Raw genomic sequence first — 21,285 nt, forward strand, 5'->3', positions numbered from 1 at the left:
AATCTAATCAGAATACTGCTCTCAGGCTTTAAACCTTAGTCCAGTACCCTCCAAAATTTGCACTTCCTCTGTCTCTATCCCAGCATATCCAAGTCACATTCAGCCTCTGATGGGAGCAAAGGAGGCTCTGACTTCTGTTGACGTGGCTAAAATCACGGAACTACGACTCTCTCCAATCAACGCAGAATAGAATGATCTCGCCGAGTATCCTATCCTCTCTTCAGATAAGGAAATCCCTAATGCTGGTTTAGTTGATCAATAGGGACGACCTCAAGGTTTCGATTGTCAGGTCTTGACTACGGGATAACTCAGTGATCGATGTGTTTTGCTGGGAGCACAAGGGGACTTATGTTTTGCAACAAGCTGGTTTGCTGTGATTTTCAGACTGGGAAACAAAATCAAAAGGGAAGGGTTCAGGAAGCCTAAGGACAAGGATGATAACAGTTGATGCAGCGGGTAGACAGATTTCGATAAACCAGTTCTTGTTCTGCCAGAGACACCCTCACAACTAGACAAGAACGGTGCAAGCTCCAAGGGATGAAGGATTTTCACACCGGAGACACTCGTTTTAGGCACCCAATTCTGGTGCAGCCTAAGACGAACACCTGCAGTTGAACTAAGCATAGTTTGGATTCAGACTAACCATGCACGGTGACCTACAATCAACAGACCCCCAATGGTATGAACCAGAAATGTATCAAATACCCCTCTACACTTCACCATTAAAATCCCTGCACTCTAAAATTAACCAGCTGAAAGAAAACATGCAAACAGACTAAAACAAAGACAACAAACACCATATTTCAATGTTCATATATTTGCTTCAGCTGCCATTACAACAATTTTTGTAGCATCTCTATGCTATGCCTAAAATCTAACCTATTCTAACTCTAAAATCTAACTACAAAATTCTGTAACCTTTACAATGAGAGGCATCCTGTATTTTATAGATTCTACAATTTTGAACGGGTGGCCAGGATTGACTGTATCCAAGGGCTAGAATTTGCCTTCCAGAAGCTGGCAGCTTTAACCCATGCCCACTCAATTCTTAGTTATCTACCTGTTGTGCGTTGCACATGCTCCCTGTCGCCGACAGGGTCCCCCTTCCTGTTTTGAGCTTTTCGTCGTTGTCCTGCTAGGTTCCGAGCAGAGTTTCTCGCGTCTCTTCGGGCAAGTCCGTGACTGATCCGTAGAGTGATTGGTGTTAGAGTAATGAGCTGATGAATCCTCCTGGCTAGTCTAGCTCTCGGGCGTGAACGCCAAGAGTTTTGTTCGAAGTTTTGAGAATCGCCTTAGGTAGGCGTAAGGTAGCAGGAATTGACGGAGCCCGCCAAGCAAGAACAGCGCGCCTAAAGGTCGCACGAAGATCGAAGTCGACATTTTTCGCACAACAGCTGTGAAGCAAACTGCATAAGGATTGTCGCCGCGATGTTTATGAGATTTAAACGAGAGATGTTTTTCGCCTGTCGATGAACAAACGAATTGCCTAGCCCAAAATGCCTTAGAATTTTGAAGCCTCCTAAATCCAAATTTGTGGAACTTGGCAAAAGGCTAGTAGGAGGTTCGACGTTTCGTGCAAGTTTTCAAAATTGCCTAAGGGGCAAATTTCGGACCCAGAGGCCAAAAGGGTTAAAATTTCACTAAGTTAAAGTTGCCAAAATCACCCAGGGGGGCTAATTTCGGACCCTGGGGCGAGAATTTCAAAATTTGATGCTTTCCATTTGGTCCGAAAATAATGCGAAAGCCTTTAAGCATTGCAAAGATGGTTCCAGGTCCGATAATCGTGAAAAATGTCCAAGTTCGGACCCTGGGACGAAAGATGAAGGGTGTAAAATGCAAAACCTCGAAAATGCCTTAGAGCGCCCCTATTTTCGGACCCCAGCTCCGAAATTTAAGAAATGGCTAACGTAAAGAGCACACGCATACGGGCGTTCAGGTCCGAAGTTCGCTAGATGTGTTTCCAACTCCAGAAGCACTTGGGCGTTACATTTTCGGACCCCAGGGCGAATGTGTAGGTGCGAAATGTCGCAAGGGATCATCTTCTAAGTCCGAAACCTTTAAACTTGTTACTTTTTCGGACCTTGGAGCGAATTTTGAGAAGGAGATAAAGCGTGAAGTAGTCCGAAATCACTTAAGTTTCTTTTTCGGACCCTGGAGGGCAAATGAAGAATGTGCGAAATATTCAAAAGGGACGCACTTGGTCCGAAATTCACCAAAGCGCCCTCCCAGCTCTGAAAATCTCTAAACACTCAAATTCGGACCCTTGGGATTAAAAGATTAAAACGCGAAATGTTCCAAAAGTGCCTCGAGGTCCGAAATTACTTAAAGTCCTCAAATTCGGACCTTAGAGCGAATTTTTTTTTAAATAGAGAAAAGGTGCGAAATGTTTCCAAAGACGCGAAGTAGTCCGAAATCACTTAAGTTTCTTTTTCGGACCCTGGAGGGCAAATGAAGAATGTGCGAAATATTCAAAAGGGATGCACTTGGTCCGAAATTCACCAAAGCGCCCTCCCAGCTCTGAAAAACTCTAAACACTCAAATTCGGACCCTAGAAAGCACATGATAAAAACGCGAAATATTTGAAAGGGGCGCGTTTGGTCCGAAAAATCGCGAGAACGCCTCCAGCTCCGAAGTTTTATTTACGAATAGAGGCGTCGTGACTCTTAAGTTGCGAAAATCGCGAAGGATGATATAGTATAAAAGGGTTCGCGCAGCTTGCGAACTCATTCGAATCCTCCGAAGTTCTATTGGCAAACTCTCCAGGTCCTCCGAAGTTTTTTTTCATAATCACCAAAACCTCTTCCTTTGGATATCGACAAACATCTAACAATAAGGTGCGGGTATAGCGTTCGAATCCGAAGTTTTGGCGAAACCATTTGAAGTTCGAAAATATCTCCAAGGTAGCAAGAGCCTCCCAACTCCGAAATTTGTAGGATCGTCTTCTAAGTCCGAAAGTTTTGCTCGCAAACGGTGTCGGTGCTCCGAAGACCACCAAACGCCCAAAGCCCCAGCAAGTGAAGATCGCAAACTTTCCAAGTTTGCAAAAGAGGAAGTGTGAGGATCGAAATTCACCAAAAGTGGGTCAGACCTCCGAAATTCGCTAGAGGTGTGTGAATCGCGAAGTAGAAACACGAAATTTGCAAAACTTGCAAGGAGGAAAACGCAGTTCAGAATTTGAAAACCATCCGAGGTTTGAAAATAAGAAGGATCGTCTGTTCATTTCACGCGACGAGGTTGGGTAATCTCTTGCCATCCGCTCCCATCAGGTAAGTACGCTTTGTTGCATATGACCATTTGAAAAATGCTTAAATCGAATGGGCGAATGTGTAAAATTTGATCGCACTGCTTGAATTCTTGAAATTTGCATCTCTTTTGCTTATAAACATTGTTCAAAGCGCTCGAAATTTAGAAATCCACTCTTAAGGCTTCACCAGAAATTGCATCTCTTTTCAAACTTAGGAAAATTTTCATGCTGTCTCTGTTGAGAGTTAATCCAAAATCCAGAAGTGATAAGTATAAATGCGTAGTCAGGAATCTTCGTGAATATGCTGTGGTTAAAATTGATCAAGCTGTTAGCTGGAAATATTGCTCCATGTCCAAACTAAATTTTAAAATTAATCCCGCCATGCTAGGCATTTTCTTATCTAACCTGCATTACCTTTCTTGTATCACCTCGTAATCCGCGTCCGGCTGTGCAGGATAAATGCCTAAATTGGTGGTGGAATCATCAAAAACTCCTGCAGCAGCCGAAACCTCACGAGCATCCAAATCAGATATCCCGCGTAAGGTTGAAAAGATGAAGTATCAGTATCAGAGGGGAGGATTGCGGGAGTCGAAAGTTCAGAGCGTCTGGGACAACATTGGTGATACTGACCTTGGCCATATCGATATTCAGGACTTCAGGAATTGGGTCTTCTCACCCAACGCATATGGCAGGCCTAGGCAGATGGTGGAAAGTGGCATCGCCCAAGCGGCAGGTTTTCCTCTAGCAATACAGAACTATGAATTAGTAGTGGAGGCTGCTCGACATTATGAACCAAAGTCCAGACTAGTGCTTTTGGAGAATATGACTATCGCCGATTTCTCCCCTGAGGCTATTGGTGATGCATTTGACATCCCCTTTCCAAATAATCCCACAGCTACAACCATAGACGAAGCACAAGGGGCATATGATATGAATCCGGCCCGATGCAAAGCACCGATCAACGAAGAATGGTTCAAGGAAAAAAGGCCTTTGAGCACCAGGATTGTGAAAAAGACCCCCAGGAGTGATTTTCATAATGAACATGGGGATATGGTCACCTTACTCAGTCGAGTCATGGGACTTCCTAATTCCAGCTACTTTGAAGAATGGATGTTCTATTTATAGAGCAGGTCTTCGCCGGAAAGTCTAAGTTTGATTGGGCCCAAATCATAAGCGATAACATCCACACTCAGCTGATTGAGCTCGAAACGAAGAAATACTTCACCATGACCTCTTATTTGGTCTATATGTTCGCCAAGAACCAACCATTGCCAGGATTGATAATGAAAGGTGAAATCGGGAATGGGCCTGGTCAGGTGAAAGTCTATGATTGTTACCCATAGCTGCACTACCAGGATATAGCTGAGAGGGAAAAGAACAGCCCGGCTTACGCGGTTGGTCAGTATGAACGCGTCAATGACGCCTTCACAATGCGCCTGGTTAGGCTAATGCAAGGAGGGTTACACATAAGGCTCTCGGAGCAAGCTACTACTTTAGTGCAGAGGTATGGAGCCTGGTTCATTCAGTTGCCCAGGTTTTCCTACATCCGAATAGCTGGTTTCGATGGTGCCCCCCTCTGACTTCCACGGTATCCAACCGACAAAGTAATTCTTATGGAGGTTGCAAGGCAGTCACGCCCGGTCAACATCTTACTCCGAGAGAGCAAGCAGGCTGGATTCACATTTCCTATGATCATAGGCAGCCATGATGTCCACTTAAAGACCCCTACCCTAGCAGTGGAGTCCCTTGCGGAGTTGGCCTCTTATGGCCTACAGGACCATTTCCCAAGAAAATATTTTGATCACGATAATCTGGCTAAAAGAGCCTATGGTCGAAGGTACAGAGCAAAGGAGTTAGTTGAAGACTATTGGAAGAATTGCTCCGATGACTACGAGGTCAGGCGACGGGAATATTCTAGGTTGAGTGTGCAGCAGATGCGACTCTTTGAATACCGTCGGGTCCTAGACCAGCTCACAGACTCAGGAAATTGCCTCCAGGCCCGAGAATTTGATGCAGTAAGGCATCTCCTGCCAAGCGTTGATTGGTCCCAGGACCCAATCACAGATTTCGAGGCAGTTATGGCAGCCCCAACAAGGTACACAGATCAGTGGTTACATTAGTAGATCGAGAGGCTAGTCCATGAGGGAGTCCAGTTCACTTACCATTTGATGGGCAGTCTCGATTCTCAGTCTTCAGAAGACGAAGGAACATCTAGTGCACCCCGGGAAAGAACAGACAAACCAGAGAAAAGAAAGAAGGCTAAGGCTTGCAGAGGAACTCGGACATCCAAAAGAACAAGAAGGGAGAAGATTCCTATAAAGAAGCCGGAGGTCACTTCATCTTCAAAAGATCCCAGTTCGTCCGACGATGCCATAGAATTGGATTGCGTACCTGCTCCGCCTTCCCAGAGCGACATCGATGCATTTGAGGCCAATGATCCTCCTGCGCTTGATGTACTGGACACTGAGCTAAGAGCCCTCGAGTTGACTGAATTGGGTAACCAAATAGAAGAAGGAGAAATCCCATCCACCCAGGGGGTCAAAGTGCATGAACCTACCCAACAAAGCCATCACGAGTTGCTGCTCCTCAATGCAGCCAAAGATGACTCCACCGTCGAGGGAGAACAAAGGATAGACGAAACTCATGAGCTCGAGAGAACTGAAGAGCAACCTTCACATGAAGATGTCGGGCAATTGTTCAGCGAAATAGGGGAGAATTCAGCTGCAAGCAAAGAGCTTCACACCTCTTTCACTCCTCCGGTGGCAGGGCAGCTACGAATTTGTGGTCAATCGGTTGGGAGCGTAGGAGAACAGAATGCTAACTTGACCCTATCATCAACCCAGACAGTGCCTCAAGAGTGGCTGATTGCCAGAGCTCAGCGCAGGGCCGCCACCAAAGCACCCATCGATCTAGAGGATATCTTCTCGCGTATGGATCAAGCAAAAGCCAAAAGGAAGAAGAAACCAAGGGCATATTCTAGAGTGACCAAGGACGAGCAAAGGAACCGCACTCTTCATATTGCCACCCTGCCCGTAGACAAGCCAATAGATCAGATAACACTGGCAGATTATAGCATCACAACTGTCCCCATCGGATGAGCTACCAAAGAGCAAGAAAAAGAAGAATTTAAGGATTCAGTGCAGAACATACTCAGACAGCTCAAAGAGATCACAGCGGAAAACGATATGTATCGGGCTCGTGTTGAGCAAGCTGAGGAATACATCGATCGGCTCCTAAGGCCATTACACAACCCCTCTGAATCCCATATTCCCCCGACAGCGTTGGCGCAAAGGACCACAACTGAATTTGAAGGAATTCGGGATACCGCAAAGGTTGTCAAGGAGTGGATGCAAGACGTCAAGAAAAGGGGAGAACAGATCCTTAAGGAGGTGAAAGAAATGGCCCTTCATCGAGAGCTCACTCTAGTCAAGTTGTTAGAGGTAAAGAAGGAATCCCTTCACATGCACGAAGTGGCAGCCTCTACCCTTCCCCTCATGAGAGCTCTTTTCTGGACACATGCCCAAATTCCCACATTGTCTACCACCCTAGATCCTCATAGCATCAGTGTTCTCAAAGAGTGGTATTGGACCATCACCATGAAGAACAACACCAAAGAAATTATTGACAAAGAAAGTGATGCATGTGAAGTAATTCTGGGGAACATGCAAGAACTAGGTAAGACCATCCTCCGATCAATGGTTTCAAGATGGATAAATGACCTGTCCGACAGTGCAATCCAGCCGGACTGGGAAGAAAGGTTGGGGACGGATAAGATTTCCTATTCCACTAAGGACTTGAGTTTTGCTGGTCAGTTCCATTCAGATATATTATCCTTTGAGCGTAATCGCTCCAGCTGGAAGGACGGTTTAAAGCATGTGGACCAGTATCTTGAGGGCATGCAGTACAAAATTCGCCACCCTCCCATGCCTCCATTCAGTCTACTCTTCCAGTTGTGTATCAAATTCCAGGAATACGTTCGCGAGGAACGAGCAGCAGGTCATGATTTATGGCGGGAATACCTGCATGGCGAGGATCAGTTTCTAGAGAAAGAGTGGGACCGAAATAGAGAAAGTAGTCTCTCAAAAGTGCTTTTTTCCCTCCAAATCTTAAAAATACACTTTTGCCCAAAAAGGTGACAGTTGACTTTTGGTCAACAAATGTAAAACTTTTTTATACACCTTTTTGGATTGTTCCAAATTGTTGTAATTATCCCTTTTTGAGGAGTAATTGCCCATTTTGGGGTAGTTGTTGATATTTGCCTCCCATTTATGGGTATGGGCAGCCATGATTTATGGATGAATCTGGGCCACTTGTTTAGATTAAATCTAGGCCATTCATCCTTTTTGAGGCTTATTTAAGGGACTGGTTTTCCCTCTTTTTTGTAAGAAGTTCTTGGATTGTTGCGAAAGCTCTGGAGAAATTTATAGGAATTAATGCAATGAATTAAGACTGTTTTCAAGTTTCCCTGTGAGTGTGTAATGTCCCCTTATCAGACCTGATCTTTGACTTGGTCATTATTGGCTTCAGGGCATGATTGAAGAGTTAAGTTGATATATTTAATTAAAAGGTCACGTTTTAATATTATATTCGAACGTTGACCCCTTGGCCTAGTCTATTGACTTTATGTTGTTTTGAAAAGTGGGCTTTTTGAGGGTGGCTCCTTCATTAAAGATTATTTTATTAATTTCCAAAGTCAAAGCAAGCTTAATGTGGGCGCATTTATCAAGGTATTGAATTTAATTAAAATATCAATATTAAGCTTGAAAGGAAAAGGACGCCATCTTGGAGAAAGGATTAGGGTTTGGATATTGAAGTGGATTTTAGGGTTTCGTGAAGTCAACAGGAAGTTATAAAAGGAAGACTTTGAGCATCATTTCACATTTTTGGTCTACAGTACTGTTATGTTGCCGGTTTGGCTCTGGGTTTGCTTCGAGGAATGAAGGCCTCCTAGCTTGGGCATCGCTTCTTGTTTGTAAGACAACAACTAGTGGTGATTTTAGTTTAGTTTGTGAGTTCCTTGAAATTTGTGCATTGTAATCAGCATTGTAGTTCTTAGTTTCTGATTTTTGCATATTAGAAGTTCCTGGTTTTTGCATGTTAGCTTCAGCAGATTGGATGTTTAATTCATAAATAAAAAAAGACAAAGAAATTCGTTGTGGGTATTGCATATTCCCTTCCATATAGGGAAGGCGCCCATGTGTGCCAATTTGTAGATTTATTTGTGAAGCATCAGATTTTTAAAAGAGAAATCGCCCTTTCCAGCTGGGTCGTACCTTTGCTGTCTTGGGAATTGTGCATTGAGTGTTAGATGCTTTTAAAGTCTGTTTTCTGTTCTTAGTCTGAGTGCCTCCTTTCTATTAAAGTTTTGCAATTGATATCAAGCATTTTGAATGAGTAAAGAGTGAGTTCCGAGCATTTCAAAGGAATCCTATGTTGCTGGTTATTTGTTGAAAGGTGCAGGTCTGTTAAATCAGTTTGGAGAAATCTGCAATATCTTTATTCGATGGTGGTGAGAGTTCTTTGAAAGCGATGGAAATTCTTCATTGAAGATTTATTCAAGTCTGGAGAAAAGGTTGGATCTGTTTATTGCCATTTCCGTTAATCTTACTTCTCAGCAAAGGAACTCATTAATATTGTACCTCTCTATTTATATGCTGATACGTATTGTTTGCAAGATTTCATCTTTCATAGTGTAAGCTGGCAGTAGTACTGACAGCAGAGTATAATCTTGCTTTATCAAATTGTAATGCTCTTCTTACTTTCAGCATTTGATATTGTATTTAATTGACCTCCGCCCTATGGTAGCTACTTTCCCATTCTGGGTTAGCAAGCACATTCTGGGTGTTGAGTATTTCCAGCTTCCGCATTTCTTTTCAAGCATTGTTTTGTAATCACTCCGCCATATGGTCGCCCCTCACTCCATTCTGGATTGGGTAGCACATACTTGGTGTAGAGTTCCCTTTCAGCATTTAGGGTAGAAGATCCTCTGACCATATGCTCGCCATCATCGGCGCCATTCTTGGTTAGAGTTACTGCATAAGCAATTTGTTTTAGATCCTCTGACCAATGCTCACACCTTGCCCACAATGGGATCCTGGTGTACATTTTGGTTAGAGTTGCTTCAGCACGTTTTGGTTTATCTTCTAACCTTAATGGGTGCATTGAAAAAATTTGGGTCGGAATATTTCAGTGGTATCAGAGCCAAGATCTTGCCATCCTGTGAACAATCTGTCTATGAGTGACAGAGAAAAGAGGTACATTGCAAGGGAAGACAAGAAGGTTGGAAAATAGTTCCAGCCTTATCAGGCTCCAGAAGGTCAGACAACTTCAAAGATCTTGAGGGCTCATTGGGAGTCTTCTCAGGAATCAGATACGGCAGAGGGTGAGAGATCAGTTGGGGGTAACGAGAGAGTTACCAACAACAGAAATGACAGTGGGAAAGGAAGAGAAAGATCTATGAGTCCCGGAAAGAGATTTGAAAGAAAGATGGATGCCTTGATGGACATGGTATCTCTCATGATGGGGAAAGTGGGTCAGAATACCACTCCACAGAACAACTCAGGGCATAGAGGAGAGCATAGTGCCTCCAACCAGCATGATGGACATGCAGCCCGGACTGTGTCAAACAACACTTGTATTTCTTCCAGGCCATTCAAACCCACCTTTTTGGCACCTGAAAACACTCAGCCAGAGCCTGAAGAGATTGCTTCATTCGTGGAGCAGTTGAGACTTGGTCGTGCAGAGTATGATTCTCTACCTGATGACATCAAGATGGATATGTCCTATAACGATTTCATGGATCATAAAAGGAAAAACAAAGGACAAGGGAGACACTATGATCAAAGAAGACCATCAAATCAAGGAGACTTGTACCAAGCTGTCAACAAGGTGACACTTCCACACTTTGACGGGAGTGATACCAGTTCAGCTCGAGCTTGGATTCAGAAGCTGGATAACTATCTAGCTCTCAGACCTCTGGCAGAAGAGGAAGCGATCAAGTTCGCTACGCTACACCTTGATGGGGTGGCGCATGAATGGTGGTACCATGGCCTAGTTACTTTGGGTCATCGGTCTATCACAACTTATGATGAGTTCACTACTAGGCTCATCGAGAGGTTTGAAAAGAAGGATCCTGAAATTCATTTCAGAGAACTAGCACAATTGAAACAGTATGGCACTGTTGATGCCTACATTGCGGAGTTTCAGAGACTCTCAGTCATGGTGACTGGAATCACGGAGAGGAGATTGGTGATCCTTTTCAGTGAAGGGTTGACAGAACCACTCAAAGGTTGGATTAAAGCCTTTGATCCACCAACCCTGCAGGAGGCCATGAAGAAGGCAAGAAACATGGAGTGGGCTGCTCCTAAGGCAAAATTTCAGTCAAATTCCCCCTTCCAGAAAAGGGATAAAGGGAAAAGACCTCAGCATAGACCTCCTTTGAGACCTCAGCACAAGGAGTTCAAACATCACAATCCCCATGTCACTAGGTTGGATCCTGAAAACCTGAATGAACTCAGAAGAAAAGGGTTGTGTTTCCGGTGTAGGGAAAAATGGTCTCAAGATCATGTTTGCCCTAAGGGAGTTAAATTCAATCAGATTGAGTACTATTCTGCTGGTGAAAGTAGTTCTGATTTTTCCGACCAGCAATCTGATTTTGAAGAAAGTGAGGTAGAAAGAGCTCCAGAAGAGTCCAGAGATGAGAAGGAAAGTGGTGGAGTTTTGGCTCAGCTTTCGAGCTTCCAAAGAAATGAATCATTCAAGGTTCGAGGGATGATCAAAGGGCAGCGAATCGTTGCCTTGATCGACACTGGAGCAACACATAACTTCATTGATGAAGTTGTGGTAGCAAAGAAGGGGCTGCAAACAGAGGAGTTTGAGGGCTTCAAGGTCATGGTTGCCGATGGATTCCATATTTCATGTACTAAGAAAATCTCGAACCTGACCATGCAATTGGGGAATTACGAAGTCAAGGATGACTTCTATGTAGTCCACATTGGAGATACTGATGCTGTCCTAGGCATTCAATGGCTGTGTTCTCTTGGGGAGATCTCCTTGAATTTGCAGACTATGGAGCTGAAGTTTCAATCTGATGGGAAGAAGATAGTTCTAAGAGGAATGTCCAATGGGGGCCCTCGGGTTGTGTCATTCAAAAGAATGGCAAGGGTGATCCGTCATGATCAAGCCGAGTGGGTTGCAGAGTGCATGATCCTTCCTGCTAGTCCGGTTGAGACTAAACGAGACCATCCTCCTGATGTTCAGTCTCTACTCACAAAGAAGAGCAAGGTCTTTGCAGACTTGCCTCCTGGACCACCACCTGAACGGGGTTCAGAACATATCACTGAGAGATCCCGCAGTCAAGACCTGACAAAAGAAACCTTGAGGTCATCCCCTTTGATCAAACCAAAAACAGCATTAGGGACTTCCTTATCTCAAGAGAGGATAGGATAATCAGTCGGCTATTCTATTCTGCGTTGGCCGTATGGAGTTTGCAGCAATGCGATTCCAGACACGTCAACACTACCCAACCACCTTCTCAACTACCTATCACTGTTTGGCTTTAATTTAGGTCTATCTGGTAGTTGAACATAACTAACCTATGTCCTCTTTGTTTTAAAATATCTTGAGTGGGGCCCGCAGGCAGTTTTACAATAAAATAGTTTCAGTTTTCAGAAACTGAACTTCCAGAATATCTTTCAGCTGTGTATCCTTTTGAGTTTGCACACTTTGGTAGCATTTTGGATGTTCTTTGGTCTCGGTGGTGAACTTTAACTTGTTGTCGGGGTGACACACTTCCCAATGCTTCATCGCTTTGATCCTGCGTTGCATCTTCGATTTGTGTTTCGGGCTTTCTCTCGGTTCTTCCCGATGATGCCTTCGACCGACGAACAATCAATTTTAACCCGCATTAATCATTTGAAAAATTAATTAATTTGACAAATATTAAATTTAACTTTAAACGATGTCGGGCTCCTTCATTTTGGTGAAGTTCGGGGTTGAGAAGCTTCGTGAGATTTATCTTTTAAATGCCTCTCGAACGCTTCACCTAAAATGTGAGATTTTGACTCTCCATTTTAACGACATCCGTGTGAAATTTCGTGTGATTTCACCTTTTAATCACCTAAGTCTTGGAATTTCGGGAATATTGGAGGTTTTGAAAGATTTACCTTTTAAGTTTTAACCTCCCTTTTGGCAATTTCGGGTTCAACAGGTGAAATTCAAGGTTTATTTAAAATCAAAATGTTTGCCTACTCAATTTTCGGGCCGTAGAGGCCTTTTGCAAGATTTCGAATTCCAGTTAAAACGTCCTTCATGAATTTCGGGCCCTTTGGTCGAAATGTGAGATCTGCCCTGAGAATTTGATTTTCGGCTTAGATGAAGATTTTGAGAGTTTAAGTCATTTCGAAATGTCTCCCTTTGTTATTTTTTGCATATTAGCCGATTTTCTCTTCATTCTACTTTCGGGTCAAATGGCCTTTGTGTTTCTCGGCCCTAGAGGTTGTTTTGCAAGCTTTAATGAATTTCGGCCCTAAACCTTGAAATGATCGATTTTCACTTAATGGCTTGGTTTTCGGCCGAAAGGCTTCTTTTGCGAGATTAGGTTGTTTGAATGATTTTCGGCTCAAAGCATACATGTGAGCTTTCCTTTGCCTTCTAATTTTTCGGCTTAAAGGCCGAATTTGTGAATTTCGGCCTTTGGAGCCATTTTGCGAGATTGGACTTTTATCATTTTCGGCACATTGACCCGAAATGTGCGACTTAGTTTTGGTGTTCGACCTCGTGGATGAAGTTTGGGATTTTTAATTAAATCGCGCGATTTCAACATTTGAACTCATTTTGTGAGCTTCTTTACTTCGCATTTTTATGTCTTTTTGTGAGATCTTCACAGTTTCAGCTTCAAAGGTCATTTTGTGCGAATCTAGTGTTTTTCGGCTCCTTGACTCATTTCGTGAGCTTTTGAATGAATTGCTTGTTTGGCATTCTAAAGGCTTTGTTGACAGCTTTAAGTGATTTGCAGTTGATGAAGACTTTGTGCGATTTGATGAGTTTCGGTGTATAAGGTTATTTTGAAAGGTTTTAAGTCTTTTCGGCTTTGTGAAGCTTCGCGAGATTGGCCATTTTCGGCCAAAAGACCTCTACTACGTGATTTTCATTTTGCATTAAAACGCCTTTGTTTTGGATTTTGGGGTAACTGAAGGTTTTGCAAGATTCTGTCCTTCTCCTTACATTTCGGCCCTCTTTACCAATTTGTGAACTTTCTGAGCTTTCATTTTGGCCTTCTAGATTATATTAACTTCATTTAAATTCCCCCTCAATTAGTGGACTTTGGGCTTTGGGAGGCATTTGCAGAGGTCAGGTTTGAGAGTTATAATCTTGCAATTCGAGCAATTAGGCCGATTTTGAAGTTTTACGACCAAACTTGGGATTCGAACTGAGGATATGTGAGTTTCTTTCTTCCATCGGGGTAGACAGACACATAACATGAGGGTCCCCTGCGAAGCAAAGGGGCGAGGTGTGCATAATGCACAACAACTTCCTCAAAACTGCAATTCAAGAAAATGCAATCCAGTGACCAAAGAAAAATCTCTAATATTATAGAAGCTGTTGGATTCAGCTCAAATCTCAGGAGCAAGAAAGATTTGCAAGGATATCAGATACCTTGCTCAAAGAATCATCTCCAAAATGATCTTTCCCTAAAAGAAAGAGAATGTTTGGAATCTGAAAATTACAGAAAAAGAAAAAATTCAAATTTTCTATAGAGGAAACAGAGGACAGGATCTAGCTTCTCATAGAAAGGGCAACGATCTATAGTTTAATGGGGCTTTCACCAGACTGAAATCCCTAAGGGCTTAGGTCTGGGACAGTTGAAAACCTTTGGCTTTAGTAGACCATGGACTAATGGCAAAAGGATATTTCATGGTTGCTTTCATCATAAATGAGGAAGAAGACTAGATCTTCCAAGATGGCTTCTGGTTCACGCACAATTATTCATGAAGCATTTGTCTGCAACATTCAATCCCATAGATGATCTTCCTAGTATAATGCATATGTGAGTAAGACTCCATCTGCTATCAGGTGAATATTGGTGGGAAAATGCTCTAAGGAGAATATATCACTGAATTGGAAATTACCATTCTAGAATATATGTCAACATGGATCTAGGAAAACCATTTCCAGATTGCATTATCCTTGATGCAGAGTGAATTAAATAATATATGCCAACATGGATCTAGAAAACCCATTTCTAGATTGCATCATCCTTGGGGCAGAGTGAATTAAAAATTTGAATGTGAACCAGTAGACTATGAAAGTATGGATGTGAAACATGCCACAAGCAACAGGTAGGGTTTTCACTAAGTCAAATCCAACCAAGGGAAGCTTCACAAATTAAGGCAGAAGAAGTGCAGATAACAAAAATCCAGATAACATATGTTTAGAAAGAAAAAAGCACTCACACAAGTTCCACAATATCCATAGCACTAGCACATGGAAAAATAGAGAAAGAAACACAACACAGGTTGTAGGAGGCATACACAAGAAAGAGCAACGACGTGGATGGTTGACCAACACAGGCACAATCTCCAATCCCTTTGAAATTGTCAAGACTCAGAGGAAATGGAGTCACTGGATAGAAGTTGATAGAACAATAGAAAAGTTTTAACCAACAGTTTTCAAAGCAACAACTTTATTCACAATACAAGCTTTTATTCCTATCAATTTCAAAAATTCAAGGAATCATAGTGTTGGGACTTGGACTGGGCAAAAATTTTGTATAAGTTTTGTTACTTGGACTTTGGTGGAAAAACTTTGCCAAAACCTGCCAATAAAAAAATTATTATATTGAAGGATGGGACAGTGCGGATGTGTATTGATTACAGGGCATTGAACAAGAAGACAATCAAGAACATATATCCTATTCCCTGCATTGATGAGTTGTTGGATGAGCTTCATGGAGCCATCTACTTCTCCAAGATTGATCTGCGTTCAGGCTACCATTAGATTTGTGTACGAGCCGAGGACGTACACAAGACTGCCTTACGTTGTCATTATGGGCATTATGAGTTCTTGGTGATGCCTTTTTGCCTTACCAATGCACCGGCTACTTTTCAGTCATGCATGAACCATATCTTCAACAAGCAGTTGAGGAAATCGGTTCTGGTATTCTTTGATGATATACCGATTTACAACCATACATGGGAGGATCATATCAGGCACCTTGAGGAAGTACTTAGCATTTTGGAGAGTCAGTCTCTATTTGCTAAATTGTCCAAATGTGAATTTGGACTTACAGAGATCTTATATTTGGGGCATGTGATCAGTGCTGACGGAGTGAAGGTGGATGAGGAGAAGATTCAGGCAATCCGAGATTGGCCCTCTCCCAGGAATATCACCGAGTTACGGGGATTCCTTGGCTTATGTGCTTATTACAGGAGGTTCGTGAGAGGTTTTTCATAGTTAGTAGCACCTTTGACCGATCTCACGAAGAAGGGGGCTTTCGGATGGACAGAACAGGCACAAGGTGTCTTTGACAGACTCAAGGGGGTTATGAGCACTTGTCCGGTATTGGCACTCCCTGACTTCTCACAGCTATTTGTACTTGAGTGTGATGCTTCAGGAGTGGGCATAGGGGCGGTTTTGATGCAAAACAGACATCCCATTGTTTACGAGAGTAGGAAGCTGTGAGATAATGAGAGATTGTATTCTACATATGATAAGGAAATGTTGGCTATTATGCATGCATTGGCCAAGTTCAGACAGTATCTTGTTGGCAGCAAATTCGTGGTAAGAACTGACCACAACAGTCTGAAATATCTCCTTGATCAAACAAAGCTCAATGATCGTCAGCAAAAATGGGTAAGCAAGATTCAGGTGTATGATTTTGACATTGAATTCATTAAAGGGAAGAATAATATTGTTGCTGATGCACTTTCTCGAAGACCCTCACTTGCTGCCCTATGCTCATTAAGTGAGATTTCAGCATATTGGAAGTCTCAACTTTTAGTTGAGTACTCCAAAGATCAGCATGCATGTGAGGTCATGGATGACAAGTACAGTGTGGTTGATGATGTCATTTACTACAAAAACAGGGTATATCTTGTTCTTGGTTCTCAGTTGAAGGAACAGATTTTGCGTGCTTGCCATGATACTGCTACAACAGGACACCCAGGGTATGGTAAGACTTACAGGGCAGTTCAGGAGAGATTCTCCTGGAAGGGCCTCAAAGATGATGTCCTACGTCATGTTCGAGAATGTATGACTTGTCAGCAAAATAAGTCGGAGCATACTTTCCCTGCTGGTTTGTTGCAGCCCTTACCTATACCAGAACAGAAGTGGATAGGAATCTCTATGGATTTCATTACAGGTCTTCCTCGGGTTCAGGGGAAGGATTGCATCTATGTCGTCGTGGACAGACTAACTAAGTATGCCCACTTCTTTCTGATTGCAGTTGGCTTCACAGCATCTCAGGTAGCCGAGCTATTCTTCAGAGAGGTGTTTAGGCTCCATGGTCTCCCCAAAACCATAGTGAGTGATAGAGACAACAGATTCATGAGTTCTTTTTGGCAAGAACTTTTCAGGCTTGCAGGCACGGAGTTGACACCTAGCACTAGTTACCACCCCCAGACAGATGGGCAGACCGAGATAGTTAATAAGTGGGTGGAGGGGTATTTGCGCAACTATGTGTCAGGACAACAGAAGGCATGGGTGCGTTGGTTATACTTGGGCGAGTATTGTTATAATATTACTCACCACATGTCTATTGGTATGACTCCTTTCAGAGCCCTCTATGGTTACGACGCACTATCTTTTGTGGATATGACTGTAGGAGACAACAGGGCTCCTTTGGCACAAGATTGGGTACAGGAGAACTAGGATATCATGAGATCTCTCAAAGAGAATTTGCAGCATTCACAGAATCAGCAGAAAATCTACGGTGATCGACATAGGATTGAGAGGACATTTGAGGTGGATGACATGGTTTCCCTACGTTTGCAGCCTTACCGGCAAAGCACCCTTAAAAGGGGTGGGGCTGAGAAGCTCAAGCCTCGGTTTTACGGACCATACAGGGTACTTAGGCGTGTTTGGGAAGTTGCCTATGAGATCGAGTTACCACCTGACAGTCAGATTCATAATGTGTTCCACGTGTCCTGCTTGAAAAAGGCACTGGGACAACATATTGTAGCATCCCCTTATCTACCTCCCTTGGATGAGGAAGTTAAGTTGACTTTGGTCCGAGGAGATCATGGAGGTGAGGGAACGTTGGCTGAGGAACCGGGTGATCCGGGAGTATTTGGTCCGCTGGCAGGGTCTTCCTATTGAGGACGCCACATGGGAGGGAGAGGCCATTTTGCAGCACCCAGCATTACAGTTGCTTGCGGACAAGCATCTCCGAGAAGGGAGGACTGTCATGTCCCCTCTTTAGTTTGTCTAGTAGAGACATGCGAGTTAGTCTATTATGGGGTCTTGTAGGCTATCAGTGGTGGATAGAGACTCATCTAGGGTATTCAGTATCCGGAGTTGGCATTTCAGACAGTTTGAGGGTCATTGGGAGTAGTTCCTTGATTTTATGGAGATTCCCTATTTTTTAGGATGTTGTGGCAGTTCCCATATTGGAGGTTCCACGGGACCATGTCATGGTTTTAGTTTCAGGGAGTTTGGGTGTGTTTCCTAGTTTCTAGGAGCATCCCTAGATTATAGGGATGGGACTGCCAGATAGCTCAGCTTTTCTGGCATCGGTCACAGATAGGTGACAAAGTTATATTCATGATTGTTTGGTCAGTTTGGGCTATTTTTGGATATCTGGTGATATTTTAATATATTTAAATATTTCCTAAGTTAGCGTTAAATAAATTAAAATAAGGCTATGTATTTAGTCATTTCAGAGTAATAAGGGGTTTCTGGCTTCGTCTGGGTTGATATGCCTACGTGTTATAGCTCGTTGGAAAGGTCTTGAACTTTGCTACATGATTCTCACCTTCCGGAGTCTTTTTGGATCCCTGAAGCTATTTATTTGCAATTTAGTGTTATTTTCCTATAGTTGATGCCATAATTAGAAAATAACACTCTTTTCATAATGCGCCAACTTTACTCCCTTTTAGGGTTTGGCTTGGAAAGGAAAGGAGATATAAGGAGATGAAGACCAAATTGTTCTTTATCTTTTTACACAATCAAACTTATTTTTGTGAATTAGCTTTGAGTGGGCAATTCTTCATCTGGGATGCAAATCCCAAGATCTGGATTGGCTGGGACGTAGCCCTCAGCAGTTATTGGCATTGGATTATTCAGGCAGAGTGCATTGTTGACAGAGATTGAGTATGCCATTCTTCATTGTGGATTCAGGTTGCAAAGTAAGGGTTTCAGCATGGCAGATTGATTCTTCAGCTTGGGCGTGATCCTTGCAGCCTTAGGGCCGCCATTTGCAGCAGGTACATTCCACGTGGAATGTAAGGAATGCATGTATTCAGCCTTAGAGGTATTCTTGATTCATGATCACTATTCACCTTTTAGTTTGGCATCATTGTTGGATGTAAGTTCCTTGGATCTGCATTGGAATTATTATTTGGTTTTACAAATCAGAAATCTGTCTGGTACAACTTGTAGCAATTCTGAATTTGGCTGTATGTTCTTATTTATTTTCAGTCTCCTTTCATGTTTACTGTTCATTATTCATTACTTGTTTGAAAACTATCAAAATACACAAAGAAACAAACCTTCTGCAACTTCTGCCTATTCTCTAAAGCAAATCAAAGGCATCACAAGAAGATATAGTTGATTAATTTAAAAACTACAGCAGATCAGCAAGGGGATCCATCAGGGATCTTTCAGAGTCACTAAATATTCGCTTCAAAGGTGTAGTTGTACTCTAAATGCTTTGCAAGGTGAGAAAGACAATTGCAATTGTGTGGCATCATCTTGCACAAGTTATTTCCCTTTGGTGTGATCTCTCATAAAGATAAGTACCCATTGCAGATGTATTTGGTGATGTTGGTATTTTCCACCATAGATTTCCTCCAATTATGTTTGTATGTCTCCCAGTAGAGGATCAAGGCGATGGGCAGCGCAAGGTATTCAAAAAGTATTGGGTGCCTTTCTTCAAGTAGTCTCCTTACCGCAGCATATAATACTATGTTATATGTCAAACTTGATCACTTTTTCTATATTGACCTCTAATACGATGTCCTCCAGCATTGTACTTAAATTCTCTACTTTTTTACTTTGTTTGAGGCATTGATGGACCTCAAGAACATCATCTCACCATTTGAAGCCATTAGAAAGTTGATGAGTGTGTGATTCCTTTTGTTTGTCTACCTATATGATAATATGGGGTATTCATACTCGTGCTAATGCTTCCTTTGCAATTCCACAAATGTCTCTACATTTACCAATACTTTTTAGAGCAACAATTGACTTATGTCATGTGGATTAGGTGCCTTATACTCTTTTCCTAAAATTGCCAAGGGTGATTTATTCTCCCAATGTGGGCTTCTCGCCATGTTGGAAGAAAGGTTCATGTAGCATAAAAAATCTGTACATGCCTTGTCTACCTCATGCTTGTCCTTGTTCTAATCTGTACCATCAATTTAAGGTCGTGATCATAGAGTGTTTTGTGAAACAAAAAACATCGTATCTTGAAACAGAAAACATTGTAACTGGACTTTGCAAGTGTGGAGTTATCGACCATGACTTGAGCCCATAATGGCTCTCATATCTGCTTTTGATTCCTACACCATTTCGGGATTTGTGACTAGTGCAATGGCTGTGGAGGTCCTCATCCTTTGCATATTTTTTGGTTTCTCTTTTACATCCTCTAAGTTAGCATTTAAACCCATTTTGACATTGCAAGCAACAATTTGTGCAAGGTGGAATTTAAAATAGATGCCTTCACTCATCTTCAACCCATGATAGCTCCAAATGATTGATCTCATGGCCATTGCTCATTTGCCTTGCTTCTAAGTTGCATCCTTTTTACCCATACTTAGGTTTTCACTCCTTGATGCCATTGGATACAAAGTGGAAACCTAGCATTGAATTTGTTTGCTTGATTTTCTAAATGCATAAAACCTATATTAATTCACATGCATTTGAAATAGAAATAAACTTGCAAGGGAAGAATTCAGAAATGTGAATGAAATTTGGGAAGGCTTGGGAAAATTGTATTGTCCCTTTCTTCGACCTACGCGTTCGAGGAAGTTTCATTAGTCTATTTTATTCTCACAGGCTAATTTGGAGAATTGAAAAGGGAACCATTTAATTAATTAAATTAAGTTGCCTTAAATTAATGTTTGTGGGCTACTTGTATTTAATTAATGTTTATAAAGTAACTTAAGTCGGGTTCAAAAACCAAAAATAATATAAAGTCACTTTATGTGGGCCCAAAGGATTATCATTTCAATAAAAGATGAATTTAAAATATAATTTCTGGAAATTTCCATTAGGGGTTATAAAAGGAGGATGAATGAGCTCATTTGGACATCTTTGGTCAATTTCATATTTTCTCATTGTGAAGTTTGGATTGCATTTTCAACTCAAAACCCTAGGACGAAAACCCTATGGGTAATTTGTCTTTGGAGATGAAGATTTCTTTCAAGTCAGATTGGAGATGGACTCAGACATGATTCACAGTTCCATTAAAATGGAGAAACAAAAATATTGTTGCTGGTTCTATGAATTTCAGGTACAAATCTATTGGGATTTGTCGTAGTGAGGAAAAGTGAATAAAATATCCTATTTTATTTATGCTGAGCTATACCCAACCATACAATGTTATCCATCTAAGTGGGTCGTACACCTACGAAATGCAGCAAGTGGTCAATTTATATATTGAAGGCTTTAAAACCTTTGCACATGCTATGTGCGGATTTCCTAAGACAACTGTAGCATCAATGTAATGTTTCCCAGAAATCATATTGATAATATATATATATTTTTTTTCCCTATCGTTTTCACTCTACATACATGCTCTCAAATATTTTCAATCCCTTTTCAAACGATGAATTTTGATGAACCTTAAACATGGTAACTATAAATTTTTAATGTTGTTTCAA

General features: G+C 42.1%; 1 protein-coding gene across 8 annotated transcripts in view; it reads left to right on the top strand.

Moving 5' to 3' along the window:
* LOC131059716 (uncharacterized) overlaps window positions 1-21,285 on the top strand; it is a 74,739-nt gene that overhangs the window by 45,416 nt on the left and 8,038 nt on the right. The gene's annotated exons all lie outside the window — the stretch shown is intronic.

Source organism: Cryptomeria japonica, chromosome 3 (assembly GCF_030272615.1).
Source record: "Cryptomeria japonica chromosome 3, Sugi_1.0, whole genome shotgun sequence".
Lineage (NCBI taxonomy): Eukaryota > Viridiplantae > Streptophyta > Pinopsida > Cupressales > Cupressaceae > Cryptomeria > Cryptomeria japonica.